At 42.5% G+C, this 20,886-nt stretch overlaps 1 long non-coding RNA gene across 1 annotated transcript; it reads right to left on the bottom strand.

The window, feature by feature from the left end:
• Positions 1–11,522: 11,522 nt before the first annotated feature.
• LOC115554030 (uncharacterized) lies at positions 11,523–19,286 on the bottom strand. Its single transcript, XR_003978541.1, has 5 exons — positions 19,145–19,286; positions 18,393–18,532; positions 18,159–18,287; positions 17,359–17,476; positions 11,523–12,726 (listed from the first exon to the last, which is right to left on the bottom strand). It is a non-coding gene; the product is annotated as an uncharacterized LOC115554030 (long non-coding RNA).
• Positions 19,287–20,886: the final 1,600 nt, after the last annotated feature.

Raw genomic sequence — 20,886 nt, 5'->3', positions numbered from 1 at the left:
TCTCTTCCTCCCGCCTAAACCCCCTCTCGTGAATTCCCTCCCCACCCTTTTTTCCCTGTCTCCCACCCCCCCCCTTCCCCACAGAATAGCTTTGTCTTAAATGCCCCACTGGCGTCGTTTTGAGTACTTGTCGTTAACGATTGTTCATGGTTATGGGTGCGAGGTAAGGTCCTCCACTGTCGGTCTCTGTGAAGATCGAGCCACAAAAGAACATTAACGAGAGTTCCAATCATTATTATCTTTAACTTCTCCCATTCTTCTGAACTTTCCTGAGGCCGGCACGGTCTGTGTTCCTAAGCAATAGCTCCATTGCGGACGGTCAGAGTAAATACCACCTATCTGATGATCCGCTAATAACATCCAAGACTGCATGATTACTTTTATATTCAAGTCTGTTGATATTTTGTTATTAAAAACGATGAATTATTAATCTACGAGTCCCTCCTAACCCTTTACACTCGTAAAAGTCCCCACCACCCCCCCTCCAGGCCCAGTCTAACACCCTGTCCCCTCACTGGCCTTCCATCTCTCTCTCACTCCAACCCCGTCTTTCTCCGCGTCTCCTCCTCCACTGTCTTAATGAACCCCATCCCCACCACCAATCTTCCTCCCTCTAAACCCTCATCATAAAGACCACCCCCCAGCCTCTCCCACGACACATCTCTCTCTCTGTCGCTATTTTTAACAACGATAACTTGTGTATATATAAATGTACACACAGCGCAGAGCCATAGTGTATTGAGAACACAAATTGCGGTTAAGTGGTAGCCTTATGTTATAAGGTACCACAATTTTCAGCCGGACAGATAGAACTCAAAGAAGTTTCTGTAGTCGGCTGATACGTATGTAGTATGCACCGCAGCCATATTTGTAGTTCTTGGTAGTGCCCCTACTCGTTAACACGAGATTATTCCCAATTACATCTCAACATCTCCAAATGTACCACAAAAATATAACTATTATAAGTCCCAACTAGACGACCACCAGCTTTCCAAGTAACCGATCTACTGTTTTCCCCTCATCCAGCTCAAGAATCCCCTTAATTGTCTGCCCCACCAGACGAGACCAAATTTACCTTGCAACAATAGAATCGCACAGCCCTGCAACATAAAGAGGAACACACCTAGGCTGTACCTTCAAACGCTCTCTACCACACACTACCTTATTTACATTGCTTAAAGGAGGAGACTAAACCCCTTCCTATTGTCAGTTAAATTGAAGTCTTATCTCATTGTTCTTCCTCCCCCTTGCCCCCTCCCACCCCTAACACCTGGTAATATGTTGGAACCAGATGTGAATTTGGTATATGTGTTTGTATATTTGAGGGTCTGGGTGCTGAAATACAAGAAGCCAGTCCCTAGTTGATATCGGCAAAGCACGCAAATATTTGTGTAGGTTGTAATGAATGTTTTTTAATTCACCAACATTAATAGGTTAAACGATCTATAAATGTCTTGTATTTGTACTAAATTTGTTTTCTTTTCTCGTCAGGCTTTTGCAACCCGAGCAGTAATAGATACCCGTCATCCATCATTTTAATAGTTAAACATTACTACAAATATTCTCTTTTCTAATCAGGGAGTGGCAACACAATGATCAGTTGCCCACGATCATCATTTTACTTCTGTGCATAAAATATTAATTCTTTTTTTTTTTTCTTTAGGAGGTGGCAACACAAGCATTATAGTTGCCAAACACTCATCTTTTTACTTCTCTGCATTGATCTTAATTCTTTCTCTCCCCAGGAAATGGCAGTATAAGAACGAATGCCAAACACGGACAGCAATTATTATTATTATTATTATTTATTTATTTTTTTCAGGTTGCTGAGCGCTTCTGTCTATTCAACATGCGTTTTGTGTAGCAAGACAGGTAGAGAACCAGTCTGGTTCAAATAGACACGGGGTTCAACTGCTAGAATAATATGTCTAATTAATAACTGGTACACATGGTTTTAAACGGTGCCCAAGGAGGGAGTTAGCTCAACTGCGGTAGACACAATTACAATACGTTTTTTGCGAATATTAAAGGTACATGGGTTAAATTCTACAATAATCAGCTACTACAGACGAATAGACTGAATAACACTGCGTGAGGTGTTCAAGGGTCAACTATTGCTTCCATTGGAGCGATTGCAATAGATATAATATCATACCACCAATATGCATGCAATATCTTGTATTCAACAATTAGGAATGCCGGATTCCAGAACCGAAAGAAGTCCTACAAAAGGACACCAACCCAGGGGTCTTGCATCAAACCAGATCCCTATACGACAGTTACACGGTGATCTTAAGATAGGAATAATTATCTAAACTCCGCATCATGAACGGTTAGCCTTTAAAGTTGTCCATAGCATGCATACCGCTCGTCCACAGAAGTCCGGGGATTAACCAGGCCTGGGAATTCTTATTAGAAGAGTTTTGGGACAACCTGCCTCATAGGAGAGCAGAAGAGTCCCCCCCAATAGAGGATCCTGAGGACAAGCGGTAGAAATGCATAGTTCAACAAACCTGACGAGGTCCAAAAATACCAAAATAAGAACGATTAAAATATATATTTCATTACAAACTATAAAAAACGTTACGGTAACAACAGAAATAACAGAAGTATGATGCCTAATATTGAAATGCAGATTTTTAATATTAAGATATTTTTAATAATGTTCAAATTTAAGTTTTGTATGTTTGTATTTTCCCATGTGGTCTTGTCACCCTGTTATTCTGCAGGGTCGTTCAAAATCCTTTGAGGTTAGTGGAAATCAGTTCTCACTCTGTTCCTTTGTTGTCCTGTGTTGGTTTGGGCCCGTTATCCTTGATCCCCAGAGAAGCGCAGAGACGCAAGTGATAAGGAACGGCCAACCCGATATTTATGACATCTTAAGGAAGGATGACTTAGATGACCATATGGTTAACAAAGGCTTTTGGTTTGTTGTGAGGCAGCTGTCCTCAGCAACACTTCTGAATGTGTGGGAACTCCTGGCCACTCAGCAGACCTCTCTGCGGACCCTTTAGAAAATGAAGGGCTCCACAGGAAAATATCCCATCTGAGGTCTCAAATTGTTGAATAATATGCTTATTTTTAGGTCTGTTGATGCATGTTATGATGCATCTTCGTTCGTGCTTTTCTTACGAATGTGTATATAGAGATAAAATGAAAATAAAAATAAGTAAAATATAGAATGAAAACAAATGGTGGATTCATATACCATGTGTAAATGTCCTCTTGTGTGTGCCAGAGCCACCAAAATAATGGAGGTTACTCGACTGTTACATACACGAGGGGATATTGAAAGCATACCACATATACAACTAAGATAATTAGAAAATGGTTCATTATAATTAACTTTCAATAACTTTGCTTTATCCAATAACTTCTGAATTTTTATTTTAGGTTCAGGTTTTGTTTTGTTTTAGAATATCACCCTATATTTAATGCCCAGATGTGCATATAGTGTAGGACAATCGGGTAGTATAATAAAGGTAGCTGTTGGAACCAGATACGGTTACAAAGAAGTGATATTGAACATTCAAATTTCAACTTTCTAATTTCCCTTTTTTCATCTTTTTAGGTTTATAAGATAGGAAAGGGCTTAGCAATACATCTGCTCGCCAGGGACAACATAGGCTCAATTTAGATTCAGCAGTAGAGGGTTAACCTTTCAAATGCCACTGCTACTGCTGTAACGCTTTGATACAACGTCAGCGTCTCATAGTCTGATATTTATTTTTACTCTGATAAGTTACGGCGCATCTGACTTATGAAACATTTATGGTTTACTGCATTTAACAACAGCGTGGTCTCAAGACGGCTGCATAGACCCACAACTATCGACCTTTGGTTTTGTATGTACTGGTCTTCATATATCTTCATAATGGATTGGTTTAGGTACAGATGATTAAGGAAAGGAACTTCAACTTGATTGCACTACACCGTTGTTAGGATTGGTTAATTCTAATGCGCATGGCTGAAGCAATGCGCAAGGAGGGATGTAGTGTGAATATTAAATCAAGGTTGAAGGTTGAAATCAGCTCAGAATAAGGAATGGGACACTCAAAACAAAAATTAAAAATCCGCACAAGCACTAAATAGATGAATTATAATACAAACATGTTTGAAACGCATACAATTTTCAGGTCCTATGTTTCCAGAAGCAAGGTGAGTACAGTGTATCACTCTGACACAGCTAACTTTGCACGTAATGCTTACGGTTAGATTCATGCTTACACTTACATTTCTAGGGTCCCATAATGGACTTCCATTAGAACAATTAAAAATAGAATTATAGGAAATGTTTTTGAACAACTAACTGCTGTACATGAGTTTGTATTTCTACAATAGAAACAAAAGTTCCAGAACCAGATGCAGACACACCCGGAGCCGATAAACTGCCTCCGCCGAGCAAGGAGCAGTCACATGAGGAGATCAAATAACGGTTGGATGGAGAATATGTTTGGGAGGTGGAAAAGCATGATCCAGTAAGTGCCCGTTGCGGGAATAAATGCAGAGACCGTGTTAATTGTCACCGGCTGCCGTTGTATTCCCTGTGCACAAGGGCTACTGCATCTGCTGATCCCCACAACAGTGGGCGCTACACAAGTGCCAGGTGACATTCATGCTTACGTAGGAATCGGATATAATCAGTTGAAGTTGAATGAGATACCACCTGAGGAACCCGAACCTATCCAGTTACAATATATAGAATAAAATGCCACCATTTGTAGCACCTGTGTCTAAGACAATCAATATCCTGGATTTACTTGAATAATTAATTATTGAACCACCAAGACGAGTTGTGTTTGTTATAATATAGTATTGTTTGGTTGCGAGTACAACTCGTTATTTCTGAATCGCTGCATTGATAATGGTACTGTTGATCTTCCTTGAGACGATTGTTTTACAGGCCACCTGTTGCTGACACGACGACGCCGGAGAACCTGTGTGGAGGCTCCCATAGTGTAGGAGTAACCTCTCTGAGATGAGCCCTTGACAAGGAGGGACGAGTCTTGGGTTCATGAATTACAGACCCGACGGCGACAGAAAAAACAATGACTACAGTAATAACATCGCCCAAAACCACCCACAGGAACCGGCACACCAATACACGAAGATCACTTGAACTCCCCAAATCCATGCCCAAACCACCCACATGAACCGGCGCACCAATACACGAAGATCACCTGAACCCCCCAAATCCATGTTAGCTTATCAATCCTTTTGAAATTTTAAAAATTGTATTATGACCACCAATTTTTACGTTACTTTTGCACCTGTTGAATATTTTATGACCTTGTAGCACATGACCAAAAGTATTAGCTCAGGATTTCTATTGATAGTTTTGTTTGTGTGCTGTTTGGCCATGTGATTGTATGATAACAAGATTCATGTTCATTGTTGTATTGTTAAATAATGACCTGTATTTTCAACAAGACCCACAACGTGAATGCCGTCTCAGTATTATGGGGACGCGTAGTGGTTTTTCCCCTCTCTTCAAGAGGTCTTTCCGCGACGGTTGATGGTGTTGATGATAGATTCTACTTTGACTATGTTTTCGGTGTGGTAAATGGTGTTTATGATCTAAAATATTATTGTATGGTCATCTAAGATGACCAAGGAGGGACTGTTACGTATTTTAGGAACACAAGCTGTATTTCCCTCACTTAACCAATAGGGGGTAGGACCAAATATATAAGCCGTAAATACTACACATAGCCACAAGGGAAAGCAGGACATTACTGAAGGCTGCAATAGATACTTTAGCCACAGAGGGCAGCATCACAGACCAGGCGAGGAAAACCGAGGATTACGTCACACCGGTTCCTCTCCAAGTCTTCCGGTCCTCGCTGAGTCCATAAAGAAGACCACCTGGCCACAAACTTTAGAACTCTCCCGGCAGCGATTACCATACGTGGGTTTGTGGTTAGGATCAGCTAGGAGAACACTCTCGCACGTGCTAAGGCACATCTCCAATCTCTCTTTACTTCAGAGCATCAGTTTACCATACCGAAAATACTTTATACAAATAAAGTCTCTTTAAAGCTATTCCTTTGGATTCGACCCCTCTTTCCAAGAAGTACATTGCAGTATATTATTTCAATGAATACAATTTATTTATTCATAAAAACCGGATCTGGTCTTCAAATCTTTTTTCCAAATATAGGTCGTCTTACAATGGGGTTTGTGTTTATATTCGGACCAATACGGTACAGCGGGCGCTCACATGACGTTAAGCATTTCCTGGTGCATAATGTGACGCTTCAGAACCTAAAATCCCGTTTCTCCCCGTTGACACGACAACACATAACCGGCGTTTTCAGAAATCTCCACTTTGGCCTGAGTTTTTAGAAATGATCGTTTTCTGTGATAAGACAAGGCCTCGGACAGGGGGTGTTGCAGCACCCCCAGCACCCCTACTCCCCGCGGTACTGGGTGCAACTTACAGCTGAATGTAGTGCCATGTTGTTAAACGAAAACCTACGCTAGCCTGGCTAGCTCTCGCGCATCTCTGTTCGCGCTCGTGCATGATTGCGCGTCCAGGTACTTGGAATGGGTGGAGTCAGAGTCAGCGTTGAAGGAGAGGGGGTAGGACCATTTGAGTTGTGTATTTTCAAAATCTGCTGGCGTTTCGCAAATCACCTACCCAACCTTTAATTAAAGGTGAAGAGGGAGCAGCCTTCAATAACGTCATGCTCCCCTTGTGGCTATGTGAGGGTAACGCAGCTTATATGTTTGGTCCTACTTCCTAGTGGACAAGTGAGGGAAGCTTAGATTCTTAAAATACGTAACAGGTACTCATCTTGCTTCTGGAAACATTGGACCTGAAAATTGTATGTTTTTAAATATGTTTGTACTATAATTGATAATGCCTCATTTGCATTCCTTCTTAAATGTTTTATGTGTGTATATAGATGTGTGTGTGTATAGATGTGTGTATATGTATACGTGTGTGTATAGATGTGTCTTGAAAAAAGTTATAATAATAATTGCATCTAACCAATTCTATTTAGTGCTTGCACAGATTTTGAATTTTGGCTTTGAGTGTCCCATTCCATATTCTGAGCTGATTTCAACCTTGGCATGACAGTTCTATTTTAAATTTTTTATTTACCGTATCCACCTTGATTTATTTAATTTCACACTACATCCCTCCTTGCGCATTGCCTCAGCCATGCGCATTGAATGACAACCAAACCTAACAACGCTGTAGTGCAACCAAGTTGAAGTTCCTTTCCTTAATCATCTGTATTAACCAATCTATTGTGAAGAGAAATCAAGACCAGTATACAAAGCCAAAGGTCGATATTGGTGGGCCTATGCAGCCGTCTTGAGATCACGCTGTTCTCAAAAACAGTAAACCGTAAACGATACATGAGTCAGTATACATATGTGCCGCAACTTATCAGTTAAAAAATATCCTACTATGAAACACTGACGTTGTATCAAAGCGTTACAGCAGTAGCAGTGGCATTTGAAAGTTGAACCCACTACTTCTGAATCTAAATTGAGAACCTAGCATATAGGTTCCCTTCCCGGTGCCATGCCGTAATTCTGACACCTCATTGTTCTGTCGAGCGTTCACACTGCACGCGCGGTGATTTATGGGAACTATTGCGTACGACACACCGCTCCGCAGAGGTGTGGGTGTGTGTCGCACGTACGCTCCCTGGGACCAACCTAGGTCGAGACCCACTTGTTTCCGTGGTTCGTCGGTTTCACGGAGGCGCTCGGCCCGGCTCGGCTCAGTCTTAACCCGGTCCGACCCAGGTCACTCTGTTAAGTCCCTTCACAACAGTTGCTTTAATACGAATTCAGACCTGACCCCCGTTTAGCGGGATCAAGGTCTCTCTTGGTCAACACGAAACAATGATGTATCTTTTTGCCTTGGGATTAACAAAACCTCTTTTACGTCTCTGCCTTGTCACCCTCTATACACGTCAGTCACAATCAACCATTGCTTGTAATATGTGCCACTTACCGTGAGGGATCAGCTGGGAGAGCGCGTCGTTCGGCTTTGCCTGTGTCGAGGAGTCGACAGGGAAAAGGACTCGAACGATGAGTTAACCTACTACAAATGTAGTCAGGTAGATTTCTTTTTAGGTCCAATAAACACAATAACTTTTACAACTGAATATAGATTTGAAGAGAAAAGACAATGAAAGAAGAGGATAGATGTAAGATTGACAAGATTAAATAAAGAGTAGATTTTAACCAAACTATACTAAATCTAAGAGGGGATCCTAATTGAGCCTTTCCTAAGGAAGGGCAGCGCTGTAAAGGGGGGGGGGGAACCTAACTAAGGCTAAAGCGGATTCCTTCTCAAAACACCAACACTTTCCGGTTCAGACTCCTTTCTTTCCTAAAAAGAAAGGAGTCTGAACCGAGCGCGGCGGTATCAGAATCCTTAAGATGAAAAACTAGGTCTGGTATTTCCCAGCCAAGTATTAGCCGAACCATGCCAGCAGTTTTGGCAGCTATAATGTCCCTCTCCGAACGTTATATTAAATGCCCATATAATAACGATCAGCAAACTGGAATCAAACAGGATTTTTATGCTATTGCTAGGTTTCCAAATGTGATTGGTGCGGTTGATTGTACCCATGTGCGTATGAAGCCACCATCTATTAATGATTACGCATACATCAACCGCAAAAGCTACCATTCAGTTAATGTTCAGATTATTTGCGATGCCAGAATGTCAATCCTGAACATGGTAGCCCGATGGCCTGGGGGCACGGACGATTCTTTTATTTTCCAAAATAGCAACGTTGGGCATCGTCTACATCAGGGCGCACTACATGGTCAGAGTCATCTCCTCGGTGAGTTACGCTGCAGTCACACTTTTTTTTCTCTTGAAAAACGTTTAAGACATCGCACTAAAAGTTTGATGTGATTTATCTAGGTGACAAAGGCTATGCCCTGAACGAGTACCTAATAAATCCTCTGGCTCATCCGAACACGGATCAGGAGCGCAACTTCAACAGCGCTCACACGCGCACAAGGGCAACAGTGAAGCGATGTATAGGCCTACTCAAGGGCAGGTGGATGTCCATCGGGTCAGCGGGGGGAACGTTGCTCTACAGCCCAGAAAAGACCTGCAATATTATTTTAGCATGCAGGGTTCTGCATAATATTGCGCTGGCAAATGGGGTGCCATTTGCCGACCTGCAGCCAGATGACCCGATGCCCAGAGATCCCTGGCCACAGGCGCCACATGCTCGAGCTCTACGACGAAGGGTGGATTTAATTCGGCTCTTCTAATATTTAAAGGGTAAGCAATAAGTTTATTTTTTGGACAGAGATCAAAGTACAGCAAACCAATTTAATTATGTAGCATTCTTCAAGTTCTCATTGATTAGTTTCAATGTTTCATTAATCGCTAACAGAGAGTTATTGATGTCCACCATTGACCTGCATATCTCTGTTTGTTTGTCCGGGACCTCTGCAGTCAAGAACGATGAGTGCAGACCAGCACTTCGGCCAGACACGCGTTCCGGCTCCTTCGGCGGTGGCGGCCCTTCCGGTTCTTTTTCAACTGGGCTTGGCTCTGTTCCCATTTTGGATGAACCTGCTTGCATTTCATCTTTAAAAATAGTGTAGGGCAAACATTTTTATTTAAAAATAAAAAGCAATCATGAGATTATCGTGGGCGTTGAAGTCTCCCAGCAGAACTACGGAGTCCCCTACTGGAGCCCCATACAGGACTCCATTCAGGGTCTACAAGAAGGCCGAGTACTCTGAACTGCTGTTTGGTGCATACGCACAAACAACAGTCAGAGTTTTCCCCCCTACAACCCTTAGGCGCAGGGAGGCGACCCTCTCGTCTACCGGGGTAAACTCCAACACCGCGGTGCTCAGCCGGGGATTTATGAGTATCCCCACACCCGCCCAGCGCCTCACCCTTATCCAGGAGTACAGTACCAGAGCTGAGACTGTGCGTGGAGGTAAGCCCCACCAGATCTAACTGATAGCGCTCCACTTCCCTCACAAGCTCCGGTTCCTTTCCCCACAGCGAGGTGACGTTCCACGTCCCCAGAGCCAGCTTCTGCCGCCCGGGTCTGGTCCGTCGAGACCCCTGACCTTCGCTGCCACCCATGTGGCTGCGCACCTGACCCCAACGGGTCTTCCCACAGGTGGTGGGCCCATGGGATGAAGAGAGGGGGGGTGCCACGTAGTTTGTTCGGGCTGTGCCCGACCGGGCTCCGTGGCAAAAGCCATCGAGCCCTCCGTCTGGGCCTGGATCCAGACGGGGGCCCCTGGCTTCCTCCAGGCCGGGTCACATCTCCTCTTTTTCCGTTATTCATTGGAGTTTTTGAACCATTCTTAGTCTGGCCCCTCACCAGAGACCACTCTGCCATGAGAGACCCTACCAGGAGCACAAGGCTCCAGACAACACAGCCCTCAGGTTCACAGGGACACGCAAACCTCTCCACCACGATAAGGTGACGGTTCCAGGATAGGTTCATTTCTTTCTGTTAAATGTAAATATGTATATATGTTAATTTATATTTTAAAAAAAGAACTGAAAACAAACATTACATAAACATTTGAAAAGGACGGACACAAACACACACCATTTCATTTTAATTTCTTTCTGCTAAATGTAAACAAAGAACATTATTAAACGTTTGAAAATAGTCATGTGACGTCATGTGTTTTAATGTGTAACACTGGGACATCACCCTTCACATCTAAAGGACCTTGATAGTTAGATATCAAGCAACAATTTACCCACAGCTGATTGACAGAGTCTGAAAGAGTCAGAGGAATGGTCGTGTCCCAGATATGATATTCTTTGACCCTTCTGAGGGCCCTCTCCACCAAGATTCTAAGTCGGGCGATACTCTGGGTGTTTTCGGTGTCCTCACTGGTGAACCTGGCGCCTCTTTTAAATGGCGGCATTATGAGGGTGGCCCCAACTTCAGAGAGCATCTTGTCGATGAAAAAGCCTTTGTCAGCCATGCCTGCATCTCCTGGCTGAAGTAGACTAGTAGGATTCCTGACTGCTGTGTGATTTCTCTGTCTGATATGGAACCAGTGTACAGCTTAGAAATTAAGGTGATAACTCCACATGGAGCAATGCCAATCAGACCTTTGAAGGTGTTGGTATTCTTGTAGTGGGAGAATGTTTCAGACTGGAGGGTGAGTGATGAGGGTGCCTCACACCGGATTTCTGTGCAGTCTAGAATCACTCGCATGTTAGGACAGTACTGGGCAAAAATTAATCTCAACCAAGATTTATTTCGTCCTTCGGGAAAGCGTGGAAGCTGAGTATGTAGACATCAGACGTTCTGATGTAGAGCAACACGGTACACTACAAGAACAACTGCGAACGGGGGCTGCCATTGTTGTTGCTGCTAGAAGCGACCGGAAGTTGGATTACCCTACTACGGGTTCCGGAAGCAGGAAGTGTGACATAGGCCTATTGCAGTCTCAAAGGTTTTCAAATACTCACATTAAAATAATGAAGCACTATGCACCTATAAGCTACCATTAACCATACAGCAAGAAGAGACAAACTACAATTGAAGTGCATTGTCAAATGTGTTTTATAAGGTAAGGTCAGCAGAAAAAAAAAGAGAAAGCAGATGGCAGGTAAAAGTGCACGCACTTGAACAAACTGTATATAGAAACAAAATATGGCTTACACAATCAGTATCAAATGTAAATTCTTTGAGATATTAGTTTGCACAACAGCACCATCACATTATTAGTGCTATTTAATCAAGTGTTTTTCTACATATTTCAAGTTGTTGGCTGACCATGAGAACCGTTTCTTCTTCATCAGGAAATGTAGTGATGTAACATGCCCCTTTCCTCACATTTTGGTCATTGCACATATACTACATTATTAAACTTGGCTAATCTAGCTTATTCATTTATTATTGACAACCTTTATAAAAGTAGTTCATAAATGTTTTGCTTATAGAAAGGAGGTAGATAGTCGAAAAACCCAGTGTTGCAGCACCTATTTGATCTTTGATTAAAATAGACGTACACCCTGAAATAAACCAAAAGCACAGTGTGTTCACATGAACATTCAAATTCAGAATTTCTTTGTTTTAAGCACTTCCCTCGCCAACGTTGTAGGCTGGTGTATCGCTGAAGTGCAGTGGGGCTGTAAATATTCAGTAGTAAAACCTCCACAGGCTCCTTTTCTAGCTTATCGGACAGCAGGTATAATAGGGATCAAAGAGAACATCTGGAGATTTAGGAAGCGTCGGGGAATAGAATTGGTGTGAAACGGCTATTGGAATACAGACCCAGAATGCTCAGAAACCCCACATACTTTACCACATTCATTTTCTTGAATTTGCTCTATTGCTTATGAAACATTTCCAAGTTAAGAACAATAATAACGCGCAACAAAAGGAGGGACCTATTGGCTACTTCAGTTCCCTTTTTCCCTTTCTGAAATATAATAATAATAAGGTAACTGTATATTGCTAGCTAAACTCGGGTTCAAAGCCTTCCTATAACATTCTAAACAGAGACGTCCAAGGGGAAGGGAGGAGATAAAGTGCAGCAGAAAGAGAGAGAATGAGGAAAATCTCCTCAGCTTGGTCCATGAGATGAGGCTGGGAGTGGGACCACTCAGTGTCCTTGGTCGCTGGTGTTTAACTCATTGGTTAGCCTGGATGTGGTTACCACCGTTTCGTCTTGCACAGTAGAAAGGAATTACCACGCAGATCAAAGTGAAAACACATGCCAGTGGACCAGGTACCCAGCCTACAGTGGATGATAAACAACATATGATAACATTATATTCAATATAATATCCATTATATATTATATCATATGACATTTGGTTGACACTTTTAGCCCCTTATCAAAAAATAATGTGAGTGGAAGTGACACACAATGAAGGAATACATTTTAGGTGCTGTTTCGATGTTACAATGGATGGTGCTGTGAAGAGCGCTAAAGATTTAGAGCAGCGCTGGAAGTTATAGCGTGGCTGTAAGGAGTGAGTGCTTTCACTGGAAACAGAAACAAAGTGACCCACTTAAATTTTAGCTGATAAACGGCTTTGAATGCATCTTCAAATTAATATTGTGCAAAGTTTCATTGAAACTGAACCACAGCATTAGAACAATTGAAGACTAAGCAAAGAAAAACAAACGCACTATTCTGGATGACGGCTAACCAGGAACTAAATATACATATTATACAATTCTTACTAGAGTATTTTACCTAATAACCACCCTGTTATCATAGCAGGTTAAGCTGTATGTATGTATGTATGTATGTATGTATGTATGTATGTATGTATGTATGTATGTATGTATGTATGTATGTATGTATGTATGTATGTATGCAGGGGCGCCGCTAGGGATTTTGGGCCCCATGAAAAGAATGAAACTTAGTGTCATTATTTTTTCTGTATTATAATTTCATCATCATTAGGGGCCTCTCTGGGCCCCCCTCCATCATGGGCCCCTAGAATCCGTCTCCTTTACCCCCCCTTTTCGGCGCCCCTGTATGTATGTATGTATGTATGTATGTATGTATGTATGTATGTATGTATGTATGTATGTATGTATGTATGTATGTATGCATTAGGGCTGTCACTTTTTATTCGAAGTTCGAATATTCGTTCGAAGGTGGGGTGAAAAGTTCGAATTCGAAGTGTAATTCTCCATTCGAACTGTAAAAATGCGCTATAAAGAAGAGAGCGGCGAGTGGCTTTTCCTCAATAAAGCGGCCCTCCTGGATCCCCGCTTCTCCCGGTTAGTGCACCTTTCCCCTGCACAGAAACATCTCATGACTGAAAGCCTCTCACACGAGCTCACTGAAACCGAGACCGACACTGATCGCACACGACAGTGAGAAAAGTCCGCTGCTGCGCTGGGCGCGATGGGCAGCCTGTTTGGGGACTTATACAGCACGGCTGACAGAAGCAGCTGCAGCGGTAACGGAGAGCTGCGAGACTACTTGTAATTTTCTTTCCGTAAGGAATAAAAAGAGCAGCATGCCGTGTTGGAGGTCGGCCTCACAGATTGTTCGTTTATATAGGCTGTGTCCGCATGGACGACATGCGCTCCGCATATCGCGCTCCGAGCAGTTATTATTAATGTGTAAAAGACAGCCGCACTTGTGTGTCGGAGCTTCCTCTTGTTGTGTTTACAAATGTGTTATCAAAGATGTGTTTATATCCTGTGCTGTTATGAATTCAGTAGGTATACGTCAAAAATCAAGACCGTTGTCGTGTTCTATGGGGGGGGGGGGGGGGGGGGGGTCAAATGTATTCGAATGTATTCGAATTAAAGGTTGGGTACGCGATTTGCGAAACGCCAGCAGATTTTGAAAATACACAACTCAAATGGTCCTACCCCCTCTCCTTCAACGCTGACTCTGGCCCCGTCCACACGAAGCCGAAACCGTTACGGTTTTGATCTATCCGGTTTCGGAGTATCTCCGTAAAGACGGAGTCAAGCGAAACCGGGTAGATCTGTAGAAACGCTGTAGTACACATTCCAGGCCCATAAGGGGCGCCGCTTCTGCTACAAAAATAAATAGTAAGAAGAGGCGAGCATGCGCATAAAGGGTGAGACTCCGCGGGCTTAACAGGTATTGGCTAGACTAGGGTCAAGGGCTGGGGCGATGACGTCATGGTTTACGGTTTCAGTCGGTTTCAGGCGTCCACACGAATCCAAAACGAAACCGGGTAGATTTGAAACCACCTCCGAGGGTGGTTTCAGAAGTTTGCGGTTTCGGTCAGCGGATTCGCCGGCTTCGTGTGGACGGAAGGCCGAACCGTACAAGACCTTTGCGGTTTCGCCATGAAATCGGCTTCGTGTGGACGGGGCCTCTGACTCCACCCATTCCAAGTACCTGGACGCGCAATCATGCACGAGCGCGAACAGAGATGCGCGAGAGCGAGCCAGGCTAGCGTAGGTTTTCGTTTAACAACATGGCACTACATTCAGCTGTGCACCCAGTACCGCGGGAAGTAGGGGTGCTGCAACACCCCCTGTCCGAGGCCCTGTCTTATCACAGAAAACGATCATTTCTAAAAACTCCGGCCAAAGTGGAGATTTCTGAAAACGCCGGTTATGTGTTGTCGTGTCGACGGGGAGAAACCGGATTTTAGGTTCTGAAGCGTCACATTATGCACCAGGAAATGCTTAACGTCATGTGAGCGCCCGCTGTACCGTATTGGTCCGAATATAAACACAAACCCCATTGTAAGACGACCTATATTTGGAAAAAAGATTTGAAGACCAGATCTTGATTTCATGAATAAATAAATTGTATTAATTGAAATAATATACGAAAATAAAAAGGCATAGAATAAAACACTGCATTGCCACTAAACAGTAGTGCAAATAGGCCGTACTGATGTGTACACCAAAGACTTCCTGACACTCCTCTGCCCCGCTGTGTTCGCTCTGGCTGTGGTCGCTCCGAACTGTTTCGGACCGTGGCAAAGCGAATCATCCTCGCTGCTGTCCAAGGCATGTTAAGACGCAGCATTTATTTAATGCTCATATGACCTAGTGCTGAAAAAAGGTTATTTGAAAAAGTGTGAGGGTAGCGGTGGTGCGCTAAACTTGTTCTGTGAGCAGCTGGATGTGAACCATGGTGTGAAGGAAGTGAACACAACGATCGATTTTCAACTGTGCGCGCATGCACTGGTGTAATTGAGCTGCGCTGCTATATATCTTTTTTATCAATGTGACGTGTTGCGAGTCAAGTGCAGGCCGGGTTTTTTTTTCCAGCATCCCCTGCTGAGAATACGTTCTCGCGGCTATGGTTGCACCAGATGTCATAACCAGTAAGCGGGTTATGATAAGGATTTCATGTAATTTTGCAAAAATGGCCAAAAAAGCGAATTCCGTACCCAACCTTTAATTATGGACATTCGAAATTCGTTCGAATTTCATTTTTGGAAAAAGTGACAGCCCTAGTATGTATGTATGTATGTATGTATGTATGTATGTATGTGTGTGTGTGTGTGTGTGTGTGTGTGTGTGTGTGTGTGTGTGTGTGTGTGTGTGTGTGTGTGTGTGTGTGTGTGTGTGTGTGTGTGTGTGTGTGTGTGTGTGTGTGTGTGTGCGTGCGTGCGTGCGTGCGTGCGTGCGTGAGTGCGTGCGTGAGTGCGACGTGCGTGCGTGCGAAGCACCAGAGAAGCCTTGTGCTCCTGTCTGACCCTGCAGAACCACAGATGAAGAAGAGGAAGAAAGCGGAAGATGGCAAGATGGCCGCCGATGTTGACACAGCAGCACAGCGTCTTATCAAAGGATTAAACCTGAGATCTACACCACTATTGATGGCAAAACTATTGTGGAAGATGAACTGTTAAGTTTCCTTGCTGTCAAACTGAAGACTGTGCCTCAGGATGACATTATCCTGATGGCTGTAAATCACTTTGGATCAGAGTGGATTGAAAGCTCCAAGAAGGTCCTGTTTGAACTGTGTCCTGGCACGGGGCAGCGTTGTGTAGCTCACAAAGGACAACAGAAGATGCCAACAATGTTAAGAGTTGTCTGAAACTACCTAATGAGGTTGGAGAGGATGTTCCTCGCTTTGTGTCCTATCACTTGGATGATTTACCACCAGTGACTTTTAATAGCCTTGATGTCTCTTGCCTGGTTAGTAGGATTGAACGCCTAAGTGCAGTGATATCCTCCATGAAAAATGCTGTGAGTGAGCAGTCGACTGCATGTGAGAACCTTTGTGGAATAACCACAGACATTAACCAACGCCTGAGTGTGATTGAGTAACCCAGTTCCAGCAAGGGGAATGCAAAATGTAAAAGTTAATTTGCTAGAAATGTACTTAAAATTTTTAGTCAGTTAATCATTTACATATTTATGTTACAGAATTATTACATATTTACATGTTCACATATTTAACACAGTCAGGATATTCTGTTGAATCTGCCTCTCTGATTCCCTCACGTTTACCTCAGTCTAAATTCTAGCTTCTGATTGGTTATTTCAGTCACGTGATGGGTCCGAACAAGGAAGTGTTTGAAAATAGATTAACGGCAATATTTTTTTTATCGCACGAAAAAAGTTTTGCGTTAACGCAATCGTTAACGCCGATAACGGCCCACCACTAATATATATATATATATATATATATATATATATATACTGTATATATATATATATATATATATATATATGTATAGATATATATATACTGTATATATATATATATATATATATATGTATATATATATATATATATATATGTAGCATGTTGTATATGTGGACCTTCCTGTGTCTTGAATAAAGTTGTAATAATATTGTGTCTCAGGGTGTGTGTTTGTGCATATGTATGTTTATATATGTATGTCTTTGATTGTCCTCAAAAGTCTTTCAAATAAAATGTGTCATTATAAATTATTACCATTGTAACTGTTATGTGATGAAGCCGCTGATCTTGCATTCGGTTTTGGAGTCTCTGGGCAGTTGTTCGTGATTGCGATGTAATTTGTATTCTTCTCATTTATGGTTCCGTCTGAGCGCTGTTGAAGTAAGGCAGGGTAGTCAACACATGTCATTTCGCCCAATTCTATTTATCTTTTTTATCTTTTATAAGATTATATCACAGTGGCGCTAGTCTAAATTGTATCGTAGTAAGCCTACCATAAATTATGTCAAACAGTAGACTAACGTTATGAATATTTGAGAATGACATTATGACCCGCTTGCTACTAGCCTGGTCCTACCAGACTCGTACTTCATTTCATTTGAGAGTCTGGACCTACTCAATTGACAAACCTTAACTCACTTGAAGGCGGGTGTCTGTTGAAGTTTAAAACTATTAGATCTGCCCAGTGCCCCTCTGGATCTGCCATAACCAATCGCTAACGTTTGGCCGGGAATCACGCTGCGTGCAGGCTGTAAACTAACCAAACACTGTACTGTGAAGATGTCCGTCAACGAAAGCTGACTTTAACGTTATTGTTGTCAGCCACTCCCTCTGTTCGCTGTTTGGACGCAGAAAAATTTGGAAGGAGAAAACCCACTAACATACCGCAGACCCAGACGTAGTACTGAGGGGAAATTCAAATTGAGCGGAAGTACTTAGGCGGGCAGAGCCAGGCTAGCTTCCTACCCTACCCTGCCCCAATATCAACATGAGAAGTGTAGGCTACTATATTATTGTAGGTTACAGCAGGTCAAATAATGTAAAAGTTAACATACCGAGCAAAACATCTTGTGTTGGACATTAAGACATTTGTCCATGCTGATCTTCACTGAGGAAACGCTGGTGCAGGGAGCCTGACACTCAGGAGGATGGGCCAGCTGGTCCGGATGATATGTAGCGATGATCTGAAATGAATGTAATTCATACAACATTTATATTTTTAATTCAACTATATCAATTAATATAGGTGAAATTAAAATATAAATGTTATTCATCATTATATGTTACACCTTTTTCTCTGCTGATTCCCAAGTCTGTTCACAGTCTTCATGGTCATCAACCATGATCTCTGGGCTTTCACAGCAAGGATAGTTCTTAGATACCGGCTCCACTATAGCATTTGTAGCGGAGACTGATGACACACACGCGCCTGCACACACACACACACACACACACACACACACACACACACACACACACACACACACACACACACACACACACACACACACACACACACACACACACACGCACGCACGCACGCGCGCGCAAAAGTATAACCAATGGATCTATACAAATTGAAACATTGACTCAATGAGAAAAATTTTCAGGACGTTGTAATTTTTGCTGCGTGTCCTAAAATATGTCCTAATCTACGATTAGGACATATAATAGGCTAATATATGATAATAGCCTATATGTCCTAATCTACGATTAGGACATATATTATCATGTAGTAGGCTATCGACCATCCATAGGACTACATGCAGTGTCGACGGGCGAGGAATGAGGAATTCCCATGTCATAGACTGCCTGATGTTTCACGGTAGCTCATTTACTACAGATTCATCTCTGGCCATTAATTTTGTATCTTAAAGTAGAGAACCAACACCATGATTATCCAAGTTGTATGATAATGAATAGGTTCAAAGCAGATGCATCGACAAAATAGCATAGGCCTACCAGAACTAGAACAAAAAACACTTAAATCTTTCATTTGTTTCTAGTGTCCTGGTTAGTTAGTTTAACAAAAAAAACGTACCCAAGCTCAAAAACGTAACCAACGTTCTGAGGAAATCCATGACTGATTTGGGGAAAATCGATACGAGCGAGCGATTCAGAGCTTCCGTGTTTTACTGGCATTAATAGTGTTTCATCATTCTCGAGACGCAGTTGGTTTGTTTCAGTTTCATTTTGACGGCATCAACGAAGGGCCCCTTGTCGGCCGATTGGAGCAGTGTGAGGAACCATTAATCATATTATTTATATTTTATTGTATATATTCAATTGAATTATTATATAATATACTCTATACTTCTAGGATCTAGGATGAGTAGACCCATACTGTTCAATGCAATGCAGACAGATTCTGAAGTACCAATTAATTTGACCTTCGACCTATTCCACGGGTGACCCTGGGCTGGATGGGGAGGTGGGGGCGTCTGGTTTCTCTGGATCGTTGGTGAGTTTATCACCTAATTGTTGCTTTCGTTTATGGTGTTCATATTTCGTCAAGAAAGTTTTTTTCTATAATAATAGATCTAATAAGTAATAATTTAGGCCTATCTGGGGTCTCATTTATAAAACTGTGCGTGGGATCGTAACTAAAAGTGTCCGTACGCCCAAAAGCCAAGTTTTGCGTGCGCCAAAAATTATTCAGATTTATAAAACCCTGCGTACGCACAACGTACGCAATCTTTGCTTTATAAATCACAGAGTGCCTCAAGTGTGCGCAGCTGAATCAGCTTCACGTTCCGCCCTGTAGGCCTACACGCCCCTTTTTTTTTGTTTTACTGGCATTAATAGTGTTTCATCATGAATGCGATCTGCATATAAAACAGACTCAAATGCAAGTATTATGTCTTGTCGGAAACAATGGCAGAATTACTGAGAAAAGCAAAAAAGCGAAATTTCCCGGAGGTTGAAGTGGAGACACTTGTGGGTGAGGTGGAGGCCCGAAAAGTAGTTTGGTTCGGCGGTCACGGGATTGGGATCGCCAATAACAAAAAGCAGAGTGAGTGGCAACATGTTGCTGCAGCAGTGAACTCTGTCAGTAGCACGGAGCGCACAGTCCCAGAATTAAAAAGGAAGTGGACTCGTCTGACATAAAGTATATATTTTTATGTAGCCTACCAATAAATGGTTATGGTCCCTAAAGACCCTCTCCCTCCGAATCCTGCCATTTGCATGGTCCGCCAGAAGTGTAATATGGTGCAGCATTACCACGGCGCTCACCTCTGTATTTGTAGGGTTACGGTAATAAGACTGACCGAGAACACCTTGGATAATCAGTTTGTAATCACCCACGTAAAATGTTCTTAACCCCTTTTTAATGCCTGATTTGTCATGCAAAGAATCAAGAGTAACGGACAACGATTGTGATGTGGAGTGTGGCTTGGTTTTCCACACTTGGGATTTAATTGACATTTGATTCCTATGTGTTTACAGTGTCACATAAAAATATTATGTTATTGACACATGTTGGACAGATGCTGTATTCCATGCAGTCGCGCCGTCAGTGGACAGTAGGCCTATGGAGTGACGGGATTAAATATAGAAAAATATATATATTTCTATTCTAAGGAGATGTTTCTGGAGTTATAACTGAGAAATAACGCAGTTGATTTAAATTATTCTGATTACATAGATTTAACGCATGATACGGATTGAAATTAAATTTATGAAGGGCGATGATAAAACATAATCGTTCTTCTCACTCTACAATTCTTCCGTCTGACTTCAGTTCACCACCACACCATCTGTGTCGCCGACTCTCCCTTTTCT

Source organism: Gadus morhua, chromosome 11 (assembly GCF_902167405.1).
Source record: "Gadus morhua chromosome 11, gadMor3.0, whole genome shotgun sequence".
In the NCBI taxonomy this organism is placed as follows: domain Eukaryota; kingdom Metazoa; phylum Chordata; class Actinopteri; order Gadiformes; family Gadidae; genus Gadus; species Gadus morhua.
This window is presented reverse-complemented; position numbering and strand designations above follow the sequence as displayed.